This window comes from Oncorhynchus nerka, linkage group LG28, assembly GCF_034236695.1.
Source record: "Oncorhynchus nerka isolate Pitt River linkage group LG28, Oner_Uvic_2.0, whole genome shotgun sequence".
Classification (NCBI taxonomy): domain Eukaryota; kingdom Metazoa; phylum Chordata; class Actinopteri; order Salmoniformes; family Salmonidae; genus Oncorhynchus; species Oncorhynchus nerka.
Window position 1 is genome coordinate 8,739,691 of NC_088423.1, and position 13,575 is coordinate 8,753,265.

The 13,575-nt window shown below is 46.2% G+C and overlaps 1 pseudogene; it reads left to right on the plus strand.

Moving 5' to 3' along the window:
* The window catches only part of LOC115122763 (protein TANC2-like), a 224,648-nt pseudogene extending 214,057 nt beyond the window's left edge, over window positions 1-10,591 (plus strand).
* The last annotated feature ends 2,984 nt before the right edge of the window (window positions 10,592-13,575 follow it).

Genomic DNA, 13,575 nt, shown 5'->3' on the forward strand with positions numbered 1-13,575 from the left:
TGTCCTCATGCAAGAAGGCCACGCACCTTGTCTTCATGCAAAAAGTCCACACACCTTGTCCTCATGCAAGAAGGCCATGCACCTTGTCCTCATGCAAGAAGGCCACGCACCTTGTCTTCATGCAAAAAGTCCACACACCTTGTCCTCATGCAGGAGCCCCACCCACCTTGTCCTCATCAAGAAGGCCACCCACTGTGTCCTCATGCAAGAAGGCCACCAACCTTGTCCTTGTGCAGGAGCCCCACCCACCTTGTCCTCATGCAAGAAGGCCAACCACCTTGTCATCATGCAGGAATCCCTCCCACCTTGTCCTCATTCAAGGAAGCCACCCACCTTGTCCTCATGCAAGAAGGTCAACCACCTTGTCCTCATGCACCTTGTCCTCATGCAAGGAGGCCATGCACCTTGACCTCATGCAAGAAGGCCACCCAGCTTGACCTCATGCAAGAATGCCATGCACCTTTTCCTCATGCAAGAAGCACACCCACTTTCTCCTCATGCAAGATGGCCACCCATCTTGTCCTCATGCACCTTGTCCTCATGCAAGAAGGCCACCCACCTTAAGCTCATGCAGGAATCCTAGCCACCTTGTCCTCATGAAATAAGCCCACCCGCCTTGTCCTCATGCAAGGCCACCCACCTTGTCCTCATGCAAGAAGCCCACCCACCTTGTCCTCATGAAAGAAGGCCACCCACCTTGTCCTCATGCAAGAAGGCCACCCACCTTGTCTTCATGCAGGAGCCCCACGCACCTTGTCCTCATGCAAGAAGGCCATGCACCTTGTCCTCATGCAAGAAGGCCACGCACCTTGTCCTCATGCAAGATGGCCACGCACCTTGTCCTCATGCAAGAAGGCCACGCACCTTGTCCTCTTGCAAGAAGGCCACGCACCTTGTCCTCATGCAAGAAGGCCACGCACATTGTCCTCATGCAAGAAGGCCATGCACCTTGTCCTCATGTGTCGTGGAAATTTCCTCTATTTACCAAATCATGCGAGCAAACCACACACACACACACGTCAGAGTTAGTTATAAAAGTCCATCTTTAATTATATGAGCTCTTATCACAATCCTGTGACTCTCAGATAAATTCAGTCTCCTCAGTGAATTCTCTGAGAGTCCCCTTACAATGCAACTGAGTTCCTTTAATAGCAAAGAAACACATAGTCAGACAGCATAGACAAAACTCATCGTTCAGCTTTGTCTCCTTTCATAAACCAAATCCTCCATATCAACAGGCATATATCAAATTGTCATTTATATACAACCCACTCTAAACACAAACTCCTGGACAAACTCACGGAGAGAAGAGTGACCCTACAGGTCAACAAAGAGGGAGCATAGAATGATTCCACCCTCCTTCCCCCCCCATGAGAAAAGTAGGGAGTAAAAGATATGTTTACACATGATGACACTTTGACCTCTCCCCTCTCTCAGCGGCCCATGCAACTTAGTTTTGACACAGAACAGATAACTGCCAATGGCCACCACTATAGTACAACAAAATACATTCTTATGAGAAGTTACTTACACACATTTGATGAATATTAAACATCTTACAAATGTTACCAACAAATTCTGATAATTCCACGACACATGCAAGAAGGCCATGCACCTTGTCCTCATGCAAGAAAGCCATGCACCTTGTCATCATGCAAGAAGGCCATGCACCTTGTCCTCGTGCAAGAAGGCCACACACCTTGTCCTCATGCAAGAAGGCCACCAACCTTGTCCTCATGCAGGAGCCCCACCCACCTTGTCCTCATGCACCTTGTCCTCATGCAAGAAGGCCACCCATCTTGTCCTCATGCAGAAGGCCACCCATCTTGTCCTCATGCAGGAGCCCCACCCACCTTGTCCTCATGCACCTTGTCCTCATGCAAGAAGGCCACCCATCTTGTCCTCAGGCAAGAAGGCCACCCACCTTGTCGTCATGCAAGGAGCACACCCACCTTGTCCTCTCCAATCAATGTGTAAATGTGTTTCAAGTGTTGCTATTGCAGAGAGATACTGTATGATAAGTTATCCTAGTTAGAATAATATTTTCTGCAATGATTCCGCCTGTGCTGACTGTCAGTTGAGGGATGAGCGTTGCATAGGAGTGACACTACCTGACATAAGGCAATTAGTTAGATTGGGAGTGACTCAGCCTTTACCAGCTGCATCATTTTGCATTTTGTTATTTCATATTTCTACCCTTTTGGCTTGTGGCTATTGATTGATAAGGCTGGGCTTTTGTCCCAACAGATCCTTTATCTGTGCACATATCCTTTAATAACAGGATCAATAGATGTTAGAGAGAGAATAGCGTAATTGTCTCTGCAGTGGACAGACGTCTGTCTATCTCTGTCATTCCTGCCACTTTGTTTGTTTGTTGTTGTCACTTGTTATTGTTACGTGTTTACTGTGACTCCAAAACAACATGTTTTTATCGTTCCCTGCTTTCTCATCCTGTGTTCTTCAGGTCCAGCCACATGGGCCATGGCTACCTCCAAACCCGACATCATGATCATCCTACTGAGTAAGCTGATTGAGGAGGGAGACAGCTTCTATAAGGTGAGATCAGGAGGCCCTACCCTAATCTGAGGAAGGACTGTCACCTGTTGTTGGAAAATAATCATACATATAAGATAGAAAATATATACAGTACCAGTCAAAATTTTGGACACTCCTACTCATTCAAGGGTTTTTCTTTATTTGTACTATTTTCTACATTGTAGAATAATAGTGAAGACAGCAACATTATTAAATAACACATATGGAATCATGTAGTAACCAATTAAGTGTTAAACAAATCAAAATATATGTTATATTTGAAATTCTTCAAAGTAGCCAACCTTTGCCTTGATGACAGCTCTGCACACTCTTAGTATTCTCTCAACCAGCTTCATGAGGTAGTCACATGGAATGCATTTTAATTAACAGGAGTGCCTTGTTAAAAGTTCTTTTGTGGAATTTCTTTCCTTCTTAATGCATTTGAGCCAATCAGTTGTGTTGTGACAAGGTAGGGGTGGTATACAGAGGGACATTAGACCTGTAGAAATGTGTCCTTTGGTCTGAGGAGTCAAAATTGTACATTTTTTGTTTCAACCGCTGTGTCTTTTTGAGATGCAGAGTTGGTGAATGGATGGTCTCCGCATGTGTGGTTTCTACCGTGAAGCATGGAGGAGGAGGTGTGATGGTGTGGGGTGCTTTGCTGGTGATGCTGTTTGTGATTTATTTAGAATTCAAGGCACATTTAACCAGCATGGCTACCACAGCATTCTACAGCGATACGCCATCCCATCTGGTTTGCGCTTAGTGGGACTATCATTTGTTTTTCAACAGGACAATGACCCAAAACACACCTCCAGGCTGTGTAAGGGATATTTGTGACTCACCACCTGGATCCGGTCTTATGTAGCAAAATTTGAAATTGTGTTTTTTACATTAGATAAAAGTAGACTCAGAGATACAAAATGGTATATCATACACGGCATTTGAGGAACAATGGGGAAGTAATTCCGCTTTGAAAGTTGATCAACTTGTAAACTCACTTTTGAGAAAATCGCCTTTGAATGTTTTGCTATCTAAGTGAAGAGCTGTTCTTTGTCTACACCCATTCAGCATCGTTCACATCTTCTTAAGCTTTAGCCCCACCCATCTCGTTTCGCTCTCGGAGCGCACACTTGACGCTCTGGCCGATTAATTGGGAGCCAGGCAGATAATGTTAGCTAGCTAGATAATGTTAGCTAGCTAGCTAAGAGTACATTTTAGCTTGAAATTAAACACGTTCTGTCAAAATTAGTAAATGTGTAATATCTGAAAATGTAGCTAGCTAACGCTAGACTAACTTACCTGTATACATCATCATGCATGATGGACATGTCTCCCTGTCAGGAATGCCATGCCATGGTTGCCCTTAGTTTGAAGATGTAATCCGGAGACAGGTGTTTTCTCCATCTCTTTAGTTATCATACTCTAATTCCACTGATTGCAAAACTTGATCCTCCAGAAAGTGGAGAGCAACACTTATGCAGCTCAACTACACAAACGTGTTTGATAGGATTACCAACACAGAAAGACAAGCTCAAATAGACAGAAGCCTTCTATGGCAGACCAGTCAGAACTCCTCTCTCGGCATGTCCAGCCCACTCCAGCCAATCATAGGTAGTGGGAGAGTTGCTGGCTTTTTCTGTGGCATAACTAACAAGGCTTGTAATTTAACAGATGGCATACAAGTTTGTTATTAAGGCACATGAAAGTTCACATGTTCGAGAACGTATTTCTGCCAAAAAAGCAGCAAACAAGTGCTCAGCATATGTGGGAACTCCTTCAAAACTGTTGAAAAAGATTTCCTCTTGAAGCTGGTTGAGAGAATACCCAGAGTTTGCAAAGCTGTCATCAAGGGTAGCTACTTTGAAGAATATAAAATAAAGAAATGTTGGTTACTAAACTCAGCAAAAAAAGGAATGTCCCTTATTTCAGGACCCTGTCTTTCAAAGATAATTTGTAAAAATCCAAATAACTTCAAAGATCTTCATTGTAAAGGGTTTAAACACTGTTTCCCATGCTTGTTCAATGAACAATTCATGAACATGCACCTGTGGAACGGCCTTTCTACTGACTCTGAAAAACACCAAAAGAAAGATGCCCAGGGTCCCTGCTCATCTGTGTGAATGTGCCTTAGGCATGCTGCAAGGAGGCATGAGGACTGCAGATGTGGCCAGGGCAATAAATTGCAATGTCCGTACTGTGAGATACCTAAGACAGCGCTACAGGGAGACAGGACGGACAGCTCATCGTCCTCGCAGTGGCAGACCACGTGTAACAACACCTGCACAGGATCGGTACATCCGAACATCACACCTGTGGGACAGGTACAGGATGGCAACAAAAACTGCCTGAGTTACACCAGGAACGCACAATCCCTCCATCAGTGCTCAGACTGTCTGCAAAAGGCTGAGAGAGGCTGGACTGAGGGCTTGTAGGCCTGTTGTAAATCAGGTTCTCACCAGACATCACCGGCAACATCGTCACCTATGGGCACAAACCCACCGTTGCTGGACCGGACAGGACTGGCAAAAAGTGCTCTTCACTGACTCCCCTGTCTCACCAGATTTGCGTTTATCGTCAAAGGAATGAGCATTACACCGAGGCCTGTACTCTGGAGCGGGCAATCTCAACGCTGTGCGTTACAGGGAAGACATCCTCCTGCCTCATGTGGTACCTTTCCTGCAGGCTCATCCTGAAATGACCCTCCAGCATGACAATGCCACCAGCCATACTGCTCATTCTGTGTGTGATTTCTTGCAAGACAGGAATGTCAGTGTTCTGCCCTGGCCAGCGAAGAGCACGGATCTCAATCCCATTGAGCACGTCTGGAACCTGTTGGATCGGAGGGTGAGGACTTGGGCCATTTCCCCCTAGAAAAGTCTGGGAACGTGTAGGTGCCTTGGTGGAAGAGTGGGGTAACATTTCACAGCAAGAACTGTCAAATCTGGTGCTGTCCATGAGAAGGAGATGCACTGTAGTCCTTAACCTCATAGTCCGCCCCATCCCGCATGCGGTATCGTTACTACAGCCTCAAGCTCATTACCATAACGCAACGTTAGCGATTTCTAAAAATCGCAAATGAAATGAAATAAATATGCCTGCTCTCAAGCTTATCCTTTTCTTAACAATCCTGTCGTCTCAGATTTTCAAAATATGCTTTAGAACCAGAGAAAATCAATAATTTGTGTAAGAGTGGTGATAGCTAGCTTAGCATTTAGCGTTAGCATTTAGCACGCAACATACTCACAAAAACCAGCAAAGGTATCAAATAAAATAATTTACCTTTGAAGAACTTCAGATGTTTCAATGAGGAGACTCTCAGTTACATAGCAGATGTCCAGTTTTTCCTGAAAGATTCTTGTGTAGGACACATCGTTCCGTTTTGTTACTATGCATTTGGCTACCGAAACTAACCGAAAATTCAGTCACCTACACGTCGAACTTTTTTCCAAATAACTCCATAATATTGACTGAAACATGGAAAACGTTGTTTGAATCAATCCTGAAGGTGGTTTGTCATATATCTCTCCATTGAAAGCGCAGTCCTTGAAGCATGCTTTGTTCTCTGATTCGAATGGAAAAATACTGGGAGCTGACTTTTGCGCACCAATTGCCACGCAGACACCATGCGGGACACTTGGCAATTGTAGTCTCTTATGGTCAATCTTCCAATGATATGCCTACAAATACGTCACAATGCTGCAGAGACCTTGGGGAAACAAGAGAAAGTGTCCGTTCATTCCTGTCGCATTCACAGCCATATAAGGCGATCATGGAAAACGTAGCCTCAGAAATCCTGTTCATTTCCTGGTCGGTCAAACATCTTGGTTTTTTGCCCGAAGCATTTGTTCTAGGGCACTCACAGTGAAAATCTTTGCAGTTCTGGAAACGTAAGAGTGTCTTCTTTCCAAAACTATCAATTCCAAGCATATTCGAGCATCTTTTCGTGACAAAATATTGCGCTTAAAACGGGCACGTCTTTTTATCCAAAAATGAAATACTGCCCCTATAGGACTAACAGGTTAATGCAGTTGGTGGCCACACCAGATACTGACTGTTACTTTTGATTTTGACCCCCCCTTTGTTCAGGGACACATTATTACATTTCTGTTAGTCACATGTCTGTGGAACTTGTTTTGTTTATGTCTCAGTTGTTGAATCTTGTTATGTTCATACAAATATGTACACGTTAACTTTGCTGAAAATACCCGCATTTGACAGTGAGAGGACGTTTCTTTTTTTGCTGATTTTGGTTTTGGTGTCTTCACTATTATTCTACAATGTAGAAAATAGTAAAAATAAAGAAAAACCTTTAAATGAGTAGGTGTGCCCAAACTTTTGACAGGTATTGTATATACAGTTGTAATGGCTCTCTAGAGTAGACCAAGGCACAGCGTGGTAAATGTTCATGATTTTAATTCAAAAAACACAAAATAACAAAATCGAAAACGAAAACGCACAGTTCTGTCAGGCAACAGTAACTAAACAGAAAACAAGATCCCACAACCTAATGGTGGGAAAAAGGTCTGCCTAAGTATGATCCCCAATCAGAGACAATGATAGACAGCTGCCTCTGATTGGGAACCACACTCAGCAAAAAAACAAAAAAACAGAAAACATAGAATTTCCCACCCGAGTCACACCCTGACCTAACCAAACATAGAGAATAATCAGAACCTCTGAAGAGGAGGAAGAATGCTGTTACAGTCAGGGCGTGACAACAGTATACACATCCAAGAAAGAACATGTGATCTAATCAAACTATTTGCAATGCTTTTGTCTACACTTTTGACTGATTTTTTTATCCTCAAGAGTTTACAGATTTGTTTGAATGGTCAATAAGAGCTATATGTTGTCTGTCTTGTATGAATAACATGTTGTGTGTGTCGGTCTATTCAACAGAAAGGGAAAGTAAAGGAGGCAGCACAGCGCTATCAGTACGCCCTCAAAAAGTTCCCCCGTGAAGGCTTCAGTGAGGACCTCAAGACTTTCAGGGAGCAGAAAGTGTCCATCTTACTCAATCTGTCCCGATGTCGGAGGAAACTGAACGTGAGTTGGTGTGCTCTGACCATGGATCCATCCCAAATGGCAACCTATTCCCTATATAGTGCACTACTTTTGACCTGGGCCCAGGTACACTATATACGGAATAGGGTGCCATTTGAGACACAACCATGTATAGTATATTATGAATACATGCATTCCAGAGTAATACATAGTAGTTACTAATAGTAAAAGTACTGGATAGTACCTCTATTGTCCTCTGTATCTGACTCATGGATCACTTGTTATTACATTCAGGACTTTGGGATGGCTGAGGAGTTTGCTACAAAGGCACTTGAATTGAAACCAAAATCATACGAAGCGTACTATGCCAGAGCCCGCGCCAAGCGTAGTAGCAGGTAACCTTCTATTTACATCCCTGCTTCGCTTCCACTGTAGAATAGTTGACATGTTCTGCTCTGATCTCATATTTTTCAGTCTCTCATCATAAGATTTTCCTCCTTTTTTTTGGAACCAATTGTTTTTTCCTTAGTTTATACATTTTCACAGCAGTGTTTAATAAAATAAATAAAATAATTAAAAACACTCAATGTAAGAATACAAACCTTAACTCAGTTCCAACCTTGTTGCATTTTCCCACTCCTGCCTGTCTCTGCAGGCAGTTCCCTGAGGCCTTGGAGGACCTGAATGAAGCAATGAAGCAGAGCCCCAACCACCCTGAGATCCAGCGCCTCCTGCAGCGGGTAGAGGAGGAGTGTCGACAGCTCACCCAGGAGGAGGAGGATGCACAGAAGCTGGAGCCTCCCCCATCTCCTCCCCCCTCGCCTCCCCCAGACGAGGGCGAGGAGGAGGAGATGTCCCTGTCCTCCCTCCCACTCCCCCTGGAGCTCCCCCCTCCCCCGGAGCCTCGGCTGGAGGACATGGAGCCGGTTCAGGATCTGTTTGAGGACGAGGACTATCTGGAGCAGGAGGCCATGTCTATGGGGAGTGTGGGTTCTATGGGTCTGGCCCTCGAGAGGGAACTCTGCTCCAACCCCTCCAGCCTGCCTATCATCCAGAGCCCCCCTCTTTCTCCGACCATCCACCAGCACCCCTACCACCAGGACCAGGCCTACCTGTCACGGGGCTCCCCCATGGGCCAGGCTTACGTCTACGACCACCCCAGCCCAACCTCCATGTCCTCCCCCGGCATCCAGAACTACCAGCTGCCGTCGCCCCCCTCTCTCTCCCCCACGCACCACAACTCCCACTACCGACACAGCCCTCCGCAGACCTCCCCAGTGCACCAGACCACCTACCGCTTCAGCCCCCCGCCCAATGGAGGAGGGGGACAAGGGATGGACCACGGATACCAGAGCCCCCCGCTATCCCCTCTGCGTCGGGGTGGGGTACAGAGCCAGTACAGAGTCAGTCCCCGGTGGAGAGTGTGTGTCTGTACAGGTCCCAGTCAGGGTCTCCGGTGCGCTACCAGCAGGCGCAGCCTACTCTTTCAAAGATGAGCAGCCAGAGGTCCTTCCAGCAGAGTTCACAGCCCTCCCTGCACCACCAGGCCTCCCTGCACCACCAGGCCTCCCTGCACCACCAGGCCTCTCTGCACCACGACACCCTCCAGACCCATCAGCACCACCAAGCCCAACTGAACCACCAGGTCTCCCAACAGTACCACCAGGCCCAACTACACCACCAGGCCTCCCAACACCACCAGGACTCCCTGCATCACCAGGCTCAACAGCAACACCAGGGCCTGCGCCTCCAGCCCTCGATGGCCCAGATTGTTCGCACCAACCAGCCCAGCAACACATACGGCCAGATGGGCCACCCCATGCGTTACCAGGGGGCCTCCATGGATGTGCCGATGGAGAGCCAGAGCCGGTTGATGTACCAGCCCTCCCTGGATGGTCGCTCCATGCCCCAGTCCAGCCTCTCAGCTGGGGCCCTCTGTCAGCACGGTGGCCGAGGAGGGGTCATAGAGGGCCTGATGAAGGACGAGCTACCCCAGCGCCCCTCCTCTGCCTACCGTGCCAGCAGTGGGGGAGGACAAGGGGGCCAGCTCCAGGGGGCTGTCCGCTATAGCCAGACCCCCCAGATTAGCCGCAGCCAGTCAGCCGCCTACTACCCTGGTACCAAGCACGAGCTGGAGCGTCAAAACAGTGTCATGCCCCAGTGCCAGCTCGGATCACCAGAGATCGGCCACATGGTGAGGCGGCCCGTCAGTGCCACTACCACGGAGATCAAACCACACATTTCCACTCCCCGGCCCCTCATTCACTCCCAGAGCGTGGGCCTTCGCTTTTCCCCTTCCAGCAACAACATCCCCACAGGGGGCTCTAGCTGTAATCTATCCCCAGGCTTCAGGCCTTCCTCCTCCATCCAGGGGATGGAGATCCCGCTGCAGGTGGCTTACGAGGGCTACGAAGGCTACGAAGGGTACGAGCGTTCCTGTAATGACGACCTCTCCCCAAACTCGCCCTCCCAGGGGGGTGGTGGGGGGCTGTACCAGGGTGAGAGCACCCGCTCACGGACCACGCCCTTCATGGGCGTCATAGACAAGACGGCACGGACTCACCAGACTCAATACCTGCAGCAGCCCTCGTCCCAGCGGCCCTGGGCTATGACCTCCATGGACTCTGGCATCAGCCCCACATCGCCCAGCCAACTGGTCCAGCAGGGCTCGTCCTACAGCCCCCCTACCTCGCTGGGGAACTTCGCATACTACAACAAGACTAACAGCGCCCAGAACGGACAACTCCTGGAGGAGGACTACTACCCCCAGCAGCAGCAGTCCTCCCTGGGCAAGCTGGCCAACGGTGCCTCCCGGGGTGGAGGAGGGGACATCCTGGAGAGGGTGAGCCAGGTGCCCACCTATCCAGACGTGAAGGTGGCCAGGACTCTGCCCGTAGCTCAGGCCTACCAGGACAACATGTACCGACAGCTCTCCCGTGATATGTCCCGTGACTCTAGGCAGGGCCCCACCTCCCCCATCAAACCAAAGAGACCTTTCGTGGAGTCGAATGTGTGAATGTACTGTCCACGGCAGGACTGGGCGTGTGAGTGGGAGGGGAGGAAGGGAGGGAGGGGGGGTGAGTTAAGGCTGCTGACCTTGTCTGACATTGATGAAGAACACATGATACATAGACGGATTACAGCCCAGCTCACACAGAGAGCAGTCTACAACAGGCCCCGCTCACACAGAGGGCAGTCTACAACAGGCTGCACTCATACAGAGAGCAGTCTACAACAGGCCCCACTCACACAGAGAGCAGTCTACAACAGGCCCCACTCACACAGACAGTAGTCTACAACAGAACCCACTCACACAGAGAGCAGTCTACAACAGGCCCCACTCACACAGAGAGCAGTCTACAACAGAACCCATTCACACAGTGAGCAGTCTACAATAGGCACACACTGGGGGTAGTAGTCTAGTCATACAGTACATAGATACTAACACACTGGGGGTATTCCTGATCAAACACAGGGTCAGAGTCCCTAACACTTCCAGGGGGAGGGAGTGGGAGTGAAACTGAGGGCCCTTACCTTACTGTACCTGTGGATTCTCTATCCATCTACCATATTGCTATCTTTAAAATATGACTTGTGCTCTTATTCAAGGTTGCTAGACTCTCTGTAATACAATATTAATATGTTCACTACTGTAAATGGGTCAGAAATTACAATGTGAGTGTGCATAGGGAAATTATTATATTTATTATTAAGTTATATAATGTAAATACATATAAAAACATGAATTCTGTTTTTAATTGTTTTTTAGCTTTCTGTCCTCGTGCTGCCCTTAATAAGTCCTTGCTCCCACCGAGCGCTTTTTCAGCTATACAGCCAGTTGAAACTCGTCCAAAACACTCAATCATCCAAGAACTAGGCCGGAGCTATCTTTAGTCGATTTAAGGATCAAAAGTGTAAAACTGCAACACAAAAAGTCACAGCATACAAAACATGCACATACTAAGTAGCTAGCATGTTGATAGCAGCTAGCTACGTTCATTTCAATAGGAACGGCTAATCCGGTTTAGGCTAGTGACAATCTATCTGTAAAAGTAACACAAACGTATGATATGTGAGTGTTAATAAAACAACCAGGAATGTTACTACTTACAGATGATGCCAACTGAAGGGCTATAAAGGACAGGATGGTGGTGGATAAAACAGTATATCTTGGTTAGACTGAACACTAAACAGCAGTAAACAAAAGAAATCATTCATTTCATATGAATGGCACTTCTTCTGCAATATAAAGACCATTAGGTGGGAGCAAAGGCAAAACATGCTTAATGTGGTCCATGATGCAACAACGTGGTTTCAGAATCAACTAGGACAGGGAATGTGGGACATTAATAAACGTTGAATTACTCACATGTCAAAGGATATTTTCCTAGTTTCTAAATATTAGCTTTGTCATGTTATATTTTTGGTATTTTGATTTAACTTTTTATTACGTTTGTATTATTCATAAATGTCTGCACTAAATGCCTGTGAAGTTCTTAACTTAAGGTGCACTTTATGTATTTTTGTTACTTTCTCATTATTGAATGTTATTGGTTTTTGTAGAAATGGAGGTCAGGTGGGGCTTCTGACCAATGATACTGGATTATTACTGATTACTCATTGTCGTAGGAACTCTGATCTACAAAGCAAAGTAATGAATGATAATATAAAGTGCAAACAATGTTTTTAAATATCTGAAGATATTTAGACTTTATAGCCCATTGTAACAGCTGCATATACTGGCCATCCCCCTTAAGCCAACCCCAGATCCCTTCATAGACATATGGATCTCATACGCAAGTGGCTTGTGTTCTTTTTTTATCCTTCCCATGAGTGAAAATGCTCCTCTTTTGCAGTTTCCTTATAGCTACTATTCAGTTAAATCACAAAGCACTTAACTTCAGAGTCAAAGGAAAGTCCTGGAGAGAGAAATGTAAAGGTTGTATTCATGACTAACATATTTTTATATTTGCCAGGTGAGAGTATAAAAACAATGGGTGTGTGAATGTACTTCAGTCAGATTGAATGCTCACTCAGTTGTCACTGCTTCATGGACAGCTTCCATTTTGATCTTGTCTGCTATTCAAATGACTGAATAAAATGATTCAAATGGTTCCCTACCCACAAGATAGCTCATTTGGACAACTATAAAACCATACTGTATGTGTGAGGAATTGTACTATTCTTTCAAAAAGGACTTTAAAAGGACTTGTTTTCCAACTTTCGATGTACATTAGTTGACTGTAAAATGTAAATTAGTTGGCTGTAAATATTCAGACGCATGTTTTATTATTTGTCCTGATCTCAAACAGAAACACATACAGTATACACAGTGTCCTGAATCTGGTCTGGGATCTGTGATAGACATCTGGGATATACATCTGGTCTGGGTTCTGTGATAGACATCTGGGATATACATCTGGTCTGGGTTCTGTGATAGACATCTGGGATATACATCTGGTCTGGGTTCTGTGATAGACATCTGGGATATGCATCTGGGATATACATCTTGTCTGGGTTCTGTGATAGACATCTGGGATATACATCTGGTCTGGGTTCTGTGATCGACATGTGGGATATACATCTGGTCTGGGTTCTGTGATAGACATCTGTGATAGACATCTGGGATATACATGTGGTCTGGGTTCTGTGATCGACATCTTGTCTGGGTTCTGTGATAGACATCTGGGATACACATCTGGTCTGTGTTCTGTGATAGACATCTGGGATATACATCTGGGATATTCATCTTGTCTGGGTTCTGTGATAGACATCTGGCATATACATCTGGGATATACATCTGGTCTGGGTTCTGTGATAGACATCTGGAATATACATCTGGGATGTACATCTGGGATATACATCTGGGATATACATCTGGTCTGGGTTCTGTGATAGACATCTGGGATATACATCTGGTCTGGGTTCTGTGATAGACATCTGGGATATACATCTGGTCTGGGTTCTGTGATAGACATCTGGGATATGCATCTGGGATATACATCTTGTCTGGGTTCTGTGATAGACATCTGG